The sequence below is a fragment of the Pristiophorus japonicus genome, chromosome 15 (assembly GCF_044704955.1).
Source record: "Pristiophorus japonicus isolate sPriJap1 chromosome 15, sPriJap1.hap1, whole genome shotgun sequence".
Classification (NCBI taxonomy): Eukaryota; Metazoa; Chordata; class Chondrichthyes; family Pristiophoridae; genus Pristiophorus; species Pristiophorus japonicus.
This window is the reverse complement of record NC_091991.1, coordinates 3,581,170-3,596,442: the sequence shown is the minus strand read 5'-3', so window position 1 is coordinate 3,596,442 and position 15,273 is coordinate 3,581,170.

Genomic DNA, 15,273 nt, shown 5'->3' with positions numbered 1-15,273 from the left:
TCCAAGTCCGCGTCAATATCAGGCCACCAGACGTGGGATCTGGCTATGTCCTTCATGAGAACGATCCCCGGGTGCTCGCGGTGTTGATCCCCGACAAATGCCTCTCTGCCTCGCAGAGGCATGACTACTCGGCTGCCCCACATCAGGCAGTCTGCTTGTAGTGATAGCTCTTGCACGTGCCTGTGAAAGGGTTTTAATTCCTCGGGGCAGGCATCGCGAGCCTCTGCCCAGTCACCAGTTAGGGCACTAAGGATAACGTGGGGTCGCTGGCCATCCAGGCTCTGATTTGGCGAGCCGTCATGGGCGAACTTGTGGACTCAAAGGCATTGATTGCCATGACTATCTCACAGTCCTGTTCGTCAGACCCTTCCGTGGTCGCCAGGGGTAGCCTGCTGAGCACGTCGGCACAGTTGTCTGTGCCTGGTCTGTGCCTTATGGTATAGTCGTAGGACGCCAGCATGAGTGCCCACCGTTGAATTCGCGCCGAGGCGTTGGCGTTTATTGCCTTGCTCTCGGATAGGAGGGACGTGAGGGGCCTGTGGTCAGTTTCTAATGCGAACTTGGCTCCGAAAAGGTATTGGTGCATCTTTTTGACACCGTACACGCACGCGAGCGCCTCCTTCTCTACCATTCCGTACCCGTGCTCCGCCCGCGAAAGTGACCTGGAGGCATAAGCTATGGGTTGTAATTTGCCTGCACTATTGATATGTTGCAAAACGCACCCGACCCCATACACTGACGCATCGCATGTGAGAACTAGCTTTTTACCTGGGTCAAAGAAAGTCAAAACACTGTTGGAACACAGAAGGTTGCATGCCTTATTGAAGGCGCGTTCCTGGGCGTCCCCCCAAAACCAATCGCACCCCTTCCTGAGTAGCACGTGGAGAGGCTCCAGCAGCGTGCTTAAGTTCTGCATAAAGTTCCCAAAGTAATTGAGTAGCCCGAGAAAGGCGCGCAGTTCTGAGACATTCCGGGGCCCGGGTGCCAGGCGAATTGCTTCTGTTTTGGACTCTGTTGGGCGGATTCCATCAGCGGCAATCCTTCTGCCCAAAAATTTAACCTCAGGTGCAAGAAACAGGCACTTGGATTTCTTGACTCGTAGGCCCAACCGATCCAACCGCTTTAGTACTTCCTCCAAATTACGGAGATGGGAGTCGGTGTCCCTGCCCGTGATAAGTATGTCGTCTTGAAATTCAACCGTCCCCGGGATGGACTTGAGCAGACTCTCCATGTTGCGCTGGAATATGGCAGCTGCCAACCTGATGCCGAATGGGCATCGATTGTACATGAAAAGGCCTCGATGTGTGTTGATGGTGGTGAGTAGCTTAGACTCTTCGGTCAATTCTTGCGTCATATACGCAGATGTGAGGTCTAATTTTGAGAAAAGTTTACCTCCAGCCAATGTGGCAAATAAGTCCTCCGCTCTGGGCAGCAGGTACTGGTCCTGTAGGGAGACTCTGTTTATGGTAGATTTGTAGTCCCCACAGATTCATACGGATCCATCAGGCTTCATGACTGGGACGATGGGACTTGCCCAGTCGCTAAATTCCACAGGTGATATAATGCCTTCCCGCAGAAGCCTGTCTAGTTCGTGTTCAATCTTTTCCCTCATCACATAGGGTACAGCTCTGGCCTTGTGATGGACCGGTCTAGCATCCTGTGTGATGTAGATTTTGACTTTGGCCCCTTTGAAAGTGCCCATACCTGGCTGAAAGAGATGTTCAAATCGCTTTATAACTGTTGAGCAGGAGGTCCGTTCCTCTAATGACATGGCATGGACATCATCCCATTTCCAGTTTAGTTTTGCCAGCCAGCTTCTCCCCTGGGGGGGTCTCTGGGGACAATCCACAAGGGAAGTCGGTTCACTGTCCCTTTGTGTGTGACAGAGAGCATGGCGCTGCCGAGGACTGGTACGATTTCTTTGGTATAGGTCCTTAGTTTGGTGTCGACCCTTGTGAGTTTTGGTCTGTCTCTTTTATGCGGCCACAGTTGTTCAAATTGTTGAGCGCCCATGAGAGATTGACTCGCTCCCGTATCCAGCTCCATGTTGACAGATATCCCATTGAGTAGGACCCTCATCATTACAGGAGGCGTCCTGTCGTAGGAGCAGCGGCCATTGATTATGTTGACCCGCTGTACATCGGTGTCCCGGGTACTGTCCCCACCGTCTTCTGGTCCGCTTTCCGACCCATCCGATTCGTATACCAGCCGAGCTGCAGTTTTTTTGCACATGCGGGCCAAGTGCCCTATATATTCACAGTTCCTGCAAACAGCCTGCTGAAATCGACATTCCCTTGACGAGTGCCCACCCCCACACCTCCAGCACAGACTGCTTGCAAAGAATGAGCTGCGTCTGGCTGATTTCTCTTGAGCTTCTCTCAGTTTGTAGTTGATTGATCTTATTGTGGGTTGATGAGGTGTGAACGGCTGTTCCTGTGGCCCTTGATGGCTTTTGTTGCCACTGCTTGCTGTCGAAAGCCTGTTCTGCCGGTTTTGTCTGAGTGTGGGGGTAACAGCTTTTCTAATGCTGTGAACTCCTTGTTCCATTATTTCGTTAGTTGTCGTACCTGCATTGTAAATCAACCTCGTTTCTTCTTCCCCTACCAAGAATGTCTGTGCAACCAGTGCTGCTGCCTCTAAGGTCAGGTTCTTGGTCTCTATGAGCTTTCGGAATATGCCTGCGTGGCCTATTCCTTCAATGAAAAAGTCTCTCAGCATTTCTCTCCTCAGTTCATCGGAGAACTCACATAAACTAGCCAACCTCCGAAGTTCTGCCACGAAGTCGGGTATGCTCTGGCCCACACAGCGTCTGTAGTTGTAGAACTTGTGTCTGGCCATGTGTAGGCTGTTCACTGCCTTCAGGTGGTCTCTTACCAGTGTGCTCAATTCTTCAAACGACTTGCTTGCTGGTTTCTCAGGTGCCAGCAGATCCTTCATTAAAGCGCATGTTTTCGAGCCACAGCTGGTCAAGAGATGGGCTCTTCTCTTGTCTGCCTTATCGTCGCCTAAGCAGTCTTTAGTTACAAAGCTTTGCTGGAGCCTTTCTAAAAAGTCCTCCGAATTGTCTCCCGCATTGTACTTTTCATCTGATCCGTTGTTCGCCATTCTGTGGATTCTGTAATCCCGTAACCTGTCGCCATTGTAAAGTCCTGTCTCCTCAGTACAGATTCTCATGAGGCATGTAGTGAAGTCAAGGTCACTCTGGACCTGCACCTTTTATTTCACAGCTCTGGAATGCTGCACTTGCCTGAGACCTGTCCTTATATACCTGTCTCTTGCAAGTGCACCCCCGGTGGTAAGGTATGCTGGTGGTTACAGGTCATATCTTATTACAGTCATGTATAGCATGTTAGCATACAGTTATATATAATAATGTAAGACACATGACATAAACCTTACACTGACTGTGACTGAGACTCACGCACCGTGCTGTGTGTAAACCTTGCACTGACTGTGACTGAGACTCACACACCGTGCTGTGTGCAGACCTTGCACTGACTGTGACTGAGACTCACACCGTGCTGTGTGTAAACCTTGCACTGACTGTGACTGAGACTCACACCGTGCTGTGTGTAAACCTTGCACTGACTGTGACTGAGACTCACACCATGCTGTGTGTAAACCTTGCACTGACTGTGACTGAGACTCACACACCGTGCTGTGTGTAAACCTTGCACTGACTGTGACCTCCCAGGGAAGCACTTCATAGAAACATAGAAACATAGAAAATATGTGCAGGAGTAGCCCATTCGGCCCTTCTAGCCTGCACCGCCATTCAATGAGTTCATGGCTGAACATGCAACTTCAGTACCCCATTCCTGCTTTCTCGTCATACCCCTTGATCCCCCGAGTAGTAAGGACTACATCTAACTCTTTTTTGAATATATTTAGTGAATTGGCCTCAACAACTTTCTGAGGTAGATAATTCCACAGGTTCACCACTCTCTGGGTGAAGAAGTTTCTCCTCATCTCGGTCCTAAATGGCTTACCCCTTATCCTTAGACTGTGACCCCTGGTTCTGGACTTCCCCAACATTGGGAACATTCTTCCTGCATCTAACCTGTCTAACCCCGTCAGAATTTTAAACGTTTCTATGAGATCCCCTCTCATTCTTCTGAACTCCAGTGAATACAAGCCCAGTTGATCCAGTCTTTCTTGATAGGTCAGTCCCACCATCCCGGGAATCAGTCTGGTGAACCTTCGCTGCACTCCCTCAATAGCAAGAATGTCCTTCCTCAAGTTAGGAGACCAAAACTGTACACAATACTCCAGGTGTGGCCTCACCAAGGCCCTGTACAACTGTAGCAACACCTCCCTGCCCCTGTACTCAAATCCCCTCGCTATGAAGGCCAACATGCCATTTGCCTTCCTAACCGCCTGCTGTACCTGCATGCCAACCTTCAATGACTGATGTACCATGACACCCAGGTCTCGTTGCACCTCCCCTTTTCCTAATCTGTCACCATTCAGATAATAGTCTGTCTCTCTGTTTTTACCACCAAAGTGGACAAACGTAGGTCCCTTGCAGTCAGAATCAGGGGAAGTCATAACGGGAAACAAAGAAATGGCAGACCAATTGAACAAGTAATTTGGTTCGGTATTCACTAAGGAGGACACAAACAACCTTCCGGATATAAAAGGGGTCAGAGGGTCTAGTAAGGAGGAGGAACTGAGGGAAATCCTTATTAGTCGGGAAATTGTGTTGGGGAAATTGATGGGATTGAAGGCCGATAAATCCCCAGGTCCTGATGGTCTGCCTCCCAGAGTACTTAAGAAGATGGCCTTGGAAATAGCGGATGCATTGACAGTCATTTTCCAACATTCCATTGACTCTGGATCAGTTCCTATCGAGTGCAGGGTAGCCAATGTAACCCCACTTTTTAAAAAAGGAGGGAGAGAGAAAACAGGGAATTATAGACCGGTCAGCCTGACATCGGTAGTGGGTAAAATGATGGAATCAATTATTAAGGATGTCATAGCAGCGCATTTGGAAAGAGGTGACATGATAGGTCCAAGTCAGCATGGATTTGTGAAAGGCAAATCATGCTTGACAAATCTTCTGGAATTTTTTGAAGATGTTTCCAGTAGAATGGACAAGGGAGAACCAGTTGATGTGAAATATTTGGACTTTCAGAAGTCTTTCGACAAGGCCCCACACAAGAGATTAATGTGCAAAGTTAAAGCACATGGGATTGGGGGTAGTGTGCTGACGTGGATTGAGAACTGGTTGTCAAACAAGAAGCAAAGAGTAGGAGTAAATGGGTACTTTTCAGAATGGCAGGCAGTGACTAGTGGGGTATCGCAAGGTTCTGTGCTGGGGCCCCAGCTGTTTACATTACTGATCCAGAGTCAATGGAATGTTGGAAAATGACTGTCAATGCATCCGCTATTTCCAAGGCCACCTCCTTAAGTACTCTGGGACGCAGACCATCAGGCCCTGAGGATTTATCGGCCTTCAATCCCATCAGTTTCCCCAACACAATTTCCTGACTCTTGAGGATTTCCCTCAGTTCCTCCTTCTTACTAGACCCTCTGACCCCTTTTATATCCGGAAGGTTGTTTGTGTCCTCCTCAGTGAATACCGAACCAAAGTACTTGTTCAATTGGTCCGCCATTTCTTTGTTCCCCGTTATGACTTCCCCTGATTCTGACTGCAGGGGACCTACGTTTGTCTTTACTAACCTTTTTCTCTTTACATATCTATAGAAGCTTTTGTAGTCCATTTTAATATTCCCTGCAAGCTTCCTCTCGTACTCTATTTTCCCTGCCCTAATCAAACCCTTTGTCCTCCTCTGCTGAGTTCTAAATTTCTCCCAGTCCCCGGGTTCGCTGATATTTCTGGCCAATTTGTATGTCACTTTAATACTATCCCTGATTTCCCTTGATAGCCACGGTTGAGCCACCTTCCCTTTTTTATTTATATGACAGACAGGAATGTACAATTGTTGTAGTTCATCCATGTGGTCTCTAAATGTCTGCCATTGCCCATCCACTGTCAACCCCTTAAATATCATTCGCCAATCTATCCTAGCCAATTCACGCCTCATACCTTCAAAGTTACCCTTCTTTAAGTTCTGGACCATGGTCTCTGAATTAACTGTTTCATTCTCCATCCTAATGTAGAATTCCACCATATTATGGTCACTCTTCCCCAAGGGGCCTCGCACAACGAGATTGCTAATTAATCCTCTCTCATTGCACAACATCCAGTCTAAGATGGCCTCCCCCCTAGTTGGTTCCTTGACATATTGGTCTAGAAAACCATCCCGTATGCACTCCAGGAAATCCTCCTCCACCGTATTGTTTCCAGTTTGGTTAGCCCAATCTATGTGCATATTAAAGTCACCCATGATAACTGCTGCACCTTTATGGCATGCACCCCTAATTTCCTGTTTGATGCCCTCCCCAACCTCACTACTACTGTTTGGTGGTCTGTACACAACTCCCACTAGCGTTTTCTGCCCTTTGGTATTCCGCAGCTCCACCCATACCGATTCCACATCATCCAAGCTAATGTCTTTCCTTACAATTGCGTTAATTTCCTCTTTAACCAGCAACGCCACCCCGCCTCCTTTTCCTTTCTGTCTGTTCTTCCTAAATGTTGAATACCCCTGGATGTTGAGTTCCCAGCCTTGGTCACCCTGGAGCCATGTCTCCGTGATGCCAATCACATCTTTTCTGCTATCTGCACAGTTAATTCGTCCACCTTATTCTGAATACTTCTCGCAATGAGGCACAGAGCCTTCATGTTTGCCTTTTTAACACACTTTGACCCTTTAGAATTTTGCTGTAATGTGGCCCTTTTTGTTTTTTGCCTTGGGTTTCTCTGCCCTCCACTTTTACTCTTCTCCTTTCTGTCTTTTGCTTCTGTCTCCATTTTGTTTCCCTCTGTCTCCCTGCATTGGTTCCCATCCCCCTGCCATATTAGTTTAACTCCTCCCCAACAGCACTAGCAAACACTCCCCCTCGGACATTGGTTCCGGTCCTGCCCAGGTGCAGACCGTCCGGTTTGTACTGGTCCCACCTCCCCCAGAACCGGTTCCAATGTCCCAGGAATTTGAATCCCTCCCTGCTGCACCACTGCTCAAGCCACGTATTCATCTGCGCTATCCTGCGATTCCTACTCTGACTAGCACGTGGCACTGGTAGCAATCCCGAGATTACTACTTTTGAGGTCCTACTTTTTAATTTAACTCCTAGCTCCCTAAATTCGTCTCCCTAACTTCCTCATCCCTTTCAGCACCCACCAGTTAATGACTCTGCCAGCCTGCACCGACTGGTTTTACAGACGTTGTTATTAGCGGGTGCTCAGTGAGGCACCAAACCAAATTTACCAGGAATATGTCAGGATCGGAGCGATCGGCAATAGCTGGGCGCTAATGGTTTGTGCCCCTGGCGAGCCTCGAATAAATTTTCGGTCAGGGCGCTAAACGCTGCACTCCCGGTTGGTAATTTCTAACCCTCCGATTAACGCCCCCGCCAGCCGCTAACTGAGGCATCAGGCAACCGAAAATCCAGCCCCAAAACTATACACAATGCTCCAGGTGCGTCTTAATTGCAATAAGACGTCTTTACTCTTATACAGGTTGAACCTCCCTTGTCCAGAACTCCCTTATCTGGAACCACCTCTCATCCGGAACCATTCCCGGCCACCGGGTGGCGCATGCGCAGAACTCCAACATGAACAAGTTGAACAAGTTGAAGTCCTCCCTTGCTGCCGACTCCCGCAATCGCTGGCCTGACCCCGCGATCCAACACCCCGCCTCCCCCATGATCTCTCTGCCACACTTCCAGCCCCAAGCCAGCCAGCCCCGATATCCCCTTGCTCAGTACCTGTACCATCCAATTTAACGTGACCACCCCTCGTCCGGAAAAATCCCTTATCCAGAACAGGCCGGGTCCCAAGGGTTCCGGATAGGGAGGTTCAATCTGTACTCAAATCCTCCTGTAATAAAGGCCAACATACCATGTGCTTTCTTAATTGCTTGCTGTACCTGAATGTTAACTTTCAGTGATTGGTGTACAAGGACCCTCAGGTCCCTCTGAACACCAACATTTCCCAATCTCTCACCATTTAAAAAATACTCTGCTTTTCTATTTTTTCTACCAAATTGGATAACTTCACATTTCTCCACATTTAGAGACACAAACTTTTTCAAGGCGCTAAAAGTATCCGTCTTGGTTACCGCCCCAAATCAAGTGCGACCGAATTTCCACCCCTTGGTCTCCTTACCTAAGGGAGGATATACTTGCCTTAGAGGGAGTTCAATGAAGGTTCACCAGACTGATTCCTGGGATGGGGGATTGTCCTATGAGGAGAGATTGAGTAGACTAGGCCTGTATTCTATAGCATTTTAAAGAATGAGAGGTGATCTCATTGAAACATACACAATTCTTACAGGGCTTGACAGGGTAGATGCTGAGAGGATGTTTCCCCCGGGCTGGGGAGTCTGGAACCAGGGGTCACAGTCTCAGGATAAGGGGTTGGTCATTTAGGACTGAGATGAGGAGGAATTTCTTCACTCAGAGGGTGGTGAATCTTTGGAATTCTCTGCCCCAGAAGGGCTGTGGAGGCTCAGTCATTGAGTATATTCAAGGCTGAGTTCGATAGATTTTTGGATATTAAGGGAATCAAGGGTTGTAGGGATAGTGCAGGAAAGTGGAGTTGAGGTAGAAGATCAGCCATGATCTCACTGAATGGCGGAGCAGGCTTGAAGGGCCGAATGGCCGACTCCTGCTCCTATTTCTTATGTGCTTATGTTCTTATCCCTTTTCAAAACACGATTTCAAAATTCTCATACTTGTTTACAAATCCCTCCATGGCCCTCGCCCCTCCCTATCTCTGTAATCTCCTCCAGCCCCACAACCCCCTGAGATGTCTGCGCTCCTCTAATTCTGCCCTCTTGAGCATCGCTGATTAGAATCGCTCCACCATCGGTGGCTGTGCCTTCTGTTGCCTGGGCCCCAAGCTCTGGAACTCCCTCCCTAAACCTCTCCGCCTCTCTACCTCTTTTTCCTCCTTCAATACGCTCCTTAAAACCCACCTGCCCTAGTTTCTCCTTATGCGGCTCGGTGTCAAATACTTTGTCTGATAATACTCCTGTGAAGCACCTTGGGATGTTTCACTGCATTAAAGGCGCTATATAAATACCAGTTGTTGTTGTTTTGTCAACTAATCACTCCTATCATCCACCCTATTTCAGATCTCTCCCTCTTGTCCTTTTCCTGCATCACTTTTCCTTGGCTCAACACTTGCTGTCCATCGCGAACATTTTCCAGCATTGATGAAAGGTTCGTTGTCTCTCCACAGATGTTGCTGGGCCCAATATACCATGGGCTGGGTTATAGGCTTGTCTGTTTTCGGGGCGATAATGGTGGCCAGGAACAGTTTGCGCTTTAGTATGTGAGCTTGTGCATCTGGGCCCTGAGTCAGCGGGGAGGGCAGCGCTAAGGGAGGCGTTGTACACCCCTCGTGGCACAAGGACGGAAAACTCCCGAACTAAAGAGCCAGGCCGGGAGCGCTCCCAGAGACGCCTGGGGGACCTAAAATGCCCCACAAAAACATTCCTAAAATATTGCCCACAGCAGCACAACACAAATCGCACAAAAAATAAAAACAAAACACACTTGTACTTGTGTTTGTAGCAGGTTACCCTCCCCTCCACCGCTGGCATGGCTGAACCGCTCTGATTTCCCAGGCGGTCATTACGAGGCATAACCAGGGGCGTTGCACACCCAGCGCAGCTCTTCCCGGCAGTCCTGCTCCGCGCCGCGGCAAAACCCAACCCAAGGATCGCGGCGGGGCGCTGGACGCCTCTCACGGCGCTCCAGGGCGAAGCCCCGAGTGCAAAGGACAGGAAAATCCGGGCCCATCATAGTTGCCATCCTTAGGAGTAACTCAGCAGTAAAGTTACAGACCGCCAGATTAGTTATTATAACTGATCATGCTCACTGCATCCTTTGACAATAAGTAGCTTTTCATCATCTAACCATTCACAGCTGACTTAGCAATTGCTGTCTCCATTATAAATTTAATGAATGGATTGTTGACAGCTCCTTCAAAACTGGGTTCCTTTTAGAAGTTGAATATCCTTTAGTAAACCAATGCCACAGTATGAATTTTAAATGGTTTTAAATTGCACTAACTAACACATTGATAATCACAGAAGTGCATTCAGTACCATAAATACGAGGGTAACTTCACTGATGTGATTTCCTGGATTGGTTTTGACTGCCTGTGAGAGTCGGAGAGGAATTTTCATTATTGGCCCTGGGTTCCTCTATGGCTTTTGGCCTCTCCCGGAGATTACATGACTGGAGGGTGGGGGTGGGGGTGTGTGTTGGTGGGGGGGGGGGGGGTGGTGGAAGGAAATGTCTGGTTATGATTCTCCAGTCATCATGAGTGTGGGGCAGGCTTGTTGGACCAACTGGTCTTTTCCTGCTTGTCATTTCCAACAGCTCTTGGTAAAAGAAAGAAAAGACTTGCATTTATATAGCGCCTTTCACGACCATCAGACGTCTCAAAGCACTTTATAGCCAATGAAGTACTTTTGGAGTGTAGTCACTGTTGTAATATGGGGAAAGCAGCAGCCAATTTGCGCACAGCAAGCTCCCACACAGAGCAATGTGATAATGACCAGATAATCTGATTTTTGCTATGTTGATTGAGGGATAAATATTGGCCCCAGGACACCGGGGATAACTCCCCTGCTCTTCTTCAAAATAGCGCCATGGGATCCTTTACATCCACCTGAGAGAGCAGACAGGGCCTCGGTTTAACGTCTCATCCGAAAGACGGCACCTCCGACAGTGCAGCACTGGGGGTGTCAGCCTAGAATATGTGCTCAAGTCTCTGGAGTGGGACTTGAACCCACGACCTTTGTGACTCAGAGGCGAGGGTGCTGCCCATTGAGCCACGGCTGACACTTGGTACATTGTACCCCACACTGCCCAGTGGATAGCTGCATTTGAAGGGAGCACTAGTCAGGGCATTGGCAGTAATGTCGCTCGACTTCCGATCTGCACTCTCTTGGTGGACAATTTCCGATTAGGAATTGTGGGATCACTCGGGAATATCAAAAGATTGTAATCGAAATTTCGGTCTCAAATCATGAAAAAACAAACAAATGAAGAGGAATTATTTTTACAGGCCTATTTGCTTGAACCTACAGTGTAATGGCCAGAGACGACAATGCTGGAATGAGGAAAGCAGGATTCCTCTTTTAGTGAAAAACGGGAGAAATCGACACATCATTGTATTTTACGGATGGCTAGAGGAAGCCTCCACTTTGAAACAGTTTTGTTTCCTCAGAGTATGCTTTTGTTAATAGTAAGAAGAAACTAATAGCCTGTCAACATCACGAAGAATCATAGAATAATACCACACAGCAGGAGGCCATTCGGCCCATCGTGCCTGTGCCGGCTCTTTGGTAGAGCGATCCAGTTAGTCCCAGTCCTCTATCCTTTCCCCAGCGTTAGCCAGCGTTCCCTTTAATTTTTTGCGGGCTGCGTTGCCCCTTTAAGGAGCTGTGGGGCCCATTCAAAATACCGTGTAGGCGGTATTTTCCATTTAACAGCCGGTGAGTCGGCTGTGTGCAAGAGCCAGAGCCTCTAAACGTGTCCCCTCCGAGTATTTATCCCATTCTCTTTTGGTAAGAAAGGGATAGGCCGAGTAATTACAGGCCTGTAAGCCTAACCTCAGTGGTGGGAAAATAATTGGAAAAAATCCTGACGACAGGATAAATCTGCATTTGGAAATGCAAGGATTAATCAGGGACAGTCAGCACGGATTTGTTAAGGAAGATCGTGTCTGACTAACCTGATTGAATTTTTTGAGGAGGTAACCAGGGGGTTCAATGAGGGCAGTGCATATGATGTAGTATATATGGACTTTAGCAAGGCTTTTGATAAGGTCCCACATGGTAGGCTGGTTACTATGATTAAAGCCCATGGGATCCAGGGCAAAGTGGCAAGTTGGATCCAAAATTGGCTTGGAGGTAGGAAGCAAAGGGTAATGGGTGATGGATGTTTTTGTGACTGGAAGGATGTTTCCAGTGGGGTTCCGCAGGGCTCAGTACTGGGTCCCTTGCTTTTTGTGATATATATCAACGATTTAGATTTGAATATAGGGAGTATGATTAAGAAGTTTGCAGACGATACTAAAATTGGCTGTGTGGTTGATAATGAAGAGGAAAGTCATGGGCTGCAGGAGGATATCAATCGACTGGTCAGGTGGGCAGAGCAGTGGCAAATGGAATTTAATTCAGAGAAGTGTGAGGTGATGCACTTTGGGAGGGCTAATAAGGAAAGGGTATACACATTAAGCGGTAGGTCACTTAATAGTGTAGATGAACAAAGAGACCTTGGAGTGCTTGTCCACAGATCCCTGAAAGTAGCAGGCCAGGTGAATAAGGTGGTTAAGAAGGCATACAGAATGCTTGCCTTTATTGGCCGAGGCATAGAATATAAGAACAGGGAGGTTATGCTTAAATTGTATAATACTTTGGTTGGGCCACAGCTGGAGTACTGCGTGCAATTCTGGTCACCGTATTATAGGAAGTATGTGATTGCACTAGAAAGGGTGCAGAGGAGATTTACTAGGATGCTGCCTGGAATGGAGAATCTTAGTTATGAGGACAGATTGGATAGGCTGTGTTTGTTCTCATTGGAACAGAGGAGGTTGAGGTGTACAAAATATTGAGGGGCCTGGACATAGTGGATAGTAAGGGTCTATTTCCATTGGTGGAGGAGTCTATTACGAGGGGGATAGTTTTAAGGTGGTTGGTGGAAGGTTTATAGGGGATTTGAGGGGGGGCTTCTTTACGCAGAGGGTTGTGGGGATCTGGAACTCGCTGCCTGGAAGAGTGGTGGATGCAGAAACCCTCACCACTTTTAAGAGATGGTTGGATGGGCATTTAAAGTGCAGTAACCTGCACGGTTACGGACCTAGAGCTGGTAATTGGGATTAGACTGGATGACCTTTTGTTGGACGGAGCAGATATAATGGTAAGTACTACAGAGAATCGAATACAGCCAGGGTGATCTCCTGGACTAGTGTCGATCGCCTGGATGGGTCGGAGAGGAATTTTCCCAGATTTTTTCTCCCTAAATTGGCCCGGGTTTTTACCTGGTTTTTGCCTCTCCCAGGAGATCACATGACTCCGGTTGGGGTGGAGTGTAGAATGTTTCAGTATAAGGGGTGTCGCAGTTGTGTGAGGCGGACTGGTTGGGCTGGGTGCTCTTTGCCTTTCCGTCATTGTTCATAGGTTTATATGTAACCTTCAGGGCCACTGACCGAGGGTCGTGCGGCTCTTTGTCGGTCAGCGCGGACACGCTGGGCCGGAATGGCCTCCTTCTGCGCTGTAAATTTCTATGTTTCTATGTTTCTATGAAAGTTACGATTGAATCTTTTCCCTCCGCCCTTTCAGGCAGCGCCTTCCCGATCAACTCGCTGCGTGAATAAATGTTTCCTTGTGTCGCCTCTGGTTCGTTTGCCAATCACCTTCAATCTGAGTCCTCTGATTACCAACCCTCCTGCCACTGGAAACACTTTCTCCTTATTGACTCAATCAAAACCATTCCTGATCTGCGATGATGACCCTTTTCATTTTCTTAGGTGGTTAATGAGTCTCCCCGACCAATACCGATCTTGACAGGATTTTTGACCTAGTGGTGGAGACCGTTTTTGGTGAAAGGTATCAGAACGCCCAATCCCAATTTACCAACGAGATTCTGAAATGGGGAAACACAGGCAGATTTTCAGTATTAATTGTATCGCATCTTACAGCACAGGCCATTCGGTCCCTCTGGTCTAGGCCAGCCTCCTCCCACCCCAACTTCAGAAAACATTAGTCTGTGCGGGTGACCTAATAGATGTCTTTAAGATTATGAAAGGATTTGACAGGGTAGAAGTCGATAAGTTGTTGTCACTTGCGGGCCAGACCAGAACTAGGGGCCATCAATACAAGGCAGTCACTAATAAATCCAATGGGGAATTCAGGAGAAACTTCTTTACCCAGAGAGTGGTGAGAATGTGGAACTCGCTGCCACAGGGAGGGGAATAGTATCGATGCGTTTAATTGGAAGCTGGATAAACACATGGGGGAGAAAGGATGTGCTGATGGGGTGAGATGAAGAAGTTGGGAGGAGGCTCGTGTGGAGCATAAACCCCGGCATGGACCCGTTGAGTCAAATGATCGCTTTCTGTGCTGTAAATAAATACTTTGCAATACTTCATCTAACCCTAGCAACATATCCTTTGATTCCTCATATGTTTATCCAGCTTCCCCTTAAATGTATCTACACTAATCGCCTTGACCACTCCCTGTGGTCGCGAGTCCCACATTCTCACCATTCTCTGAGGAAAAATAGTTTCTCCTGAATTCCTTAATTCAAAAGCAGAGACGTGATGTTAAATTGATACAGAACCTGGGTTAGACCACACACGGAGCACTGTTCTGGTTTCCATATTATAAAATGGATATAGCAGTACTGGGGAAGGTGCTTAAAAGATTAACAAAGATGATACCAGAAGTGAGAAGGTACAATTATCAGAAAAGAGTGAACAGGCAAGAGACCGACAGGTGGCCAGCGATCTTTAAAATTATGAAGTGGTTTCCATGCAAAGACTTGCCAAACGTGTTAACATATCACTCAAGAATTCGTGGTCACATGTAAGCCAGACCAGGTAAGGGCAGCAGCTTTAAAACTGAGATGAGGAGGAATTTCTTCTCTCAGAGGGTTGTGAATCTGCGGACTTCGCTGCCCCAGGGAGCTGTGGAGGCTGGGACATTGAATAAATTTAAGACAGAGATAGACAGTTTCCTAACCGATAAGGGGATAAGGGGTTATGGGGAGCGGGCAGGGAAGTGGAGCTGAGTCCATGATTGGATCAGCCACGATCGTATTAAATGGCGGAGCAGGCTCGAGAGGCCGTATGATCTACTCCTGCTCCTATTTCTTATGTTCTTTCATTCCCTAAAGGACATCAGTGAACCAGTTAGGGTTTCCCAACAATCTGCCAGCTTCATGGTCACTTTTACTGATACCAGCTTTTTTTTAAACTATGCTCAAATTCTGGGATTTGACCTTGTGTTCTGTGGATTATTGGTAGTCTGGGTTACTAGTCCCGGACAATAACCACGACACCACTGTACCCTGGTCCATGCATACCGCATTTTACATAGGACTCCCGCCTATGTTCCTGCTAAGGTGTGCTTTGTTCTGCGTGGCCTGTTTCTTTTAATGCACGGTTCCTTTAAATTTCTGTGCATG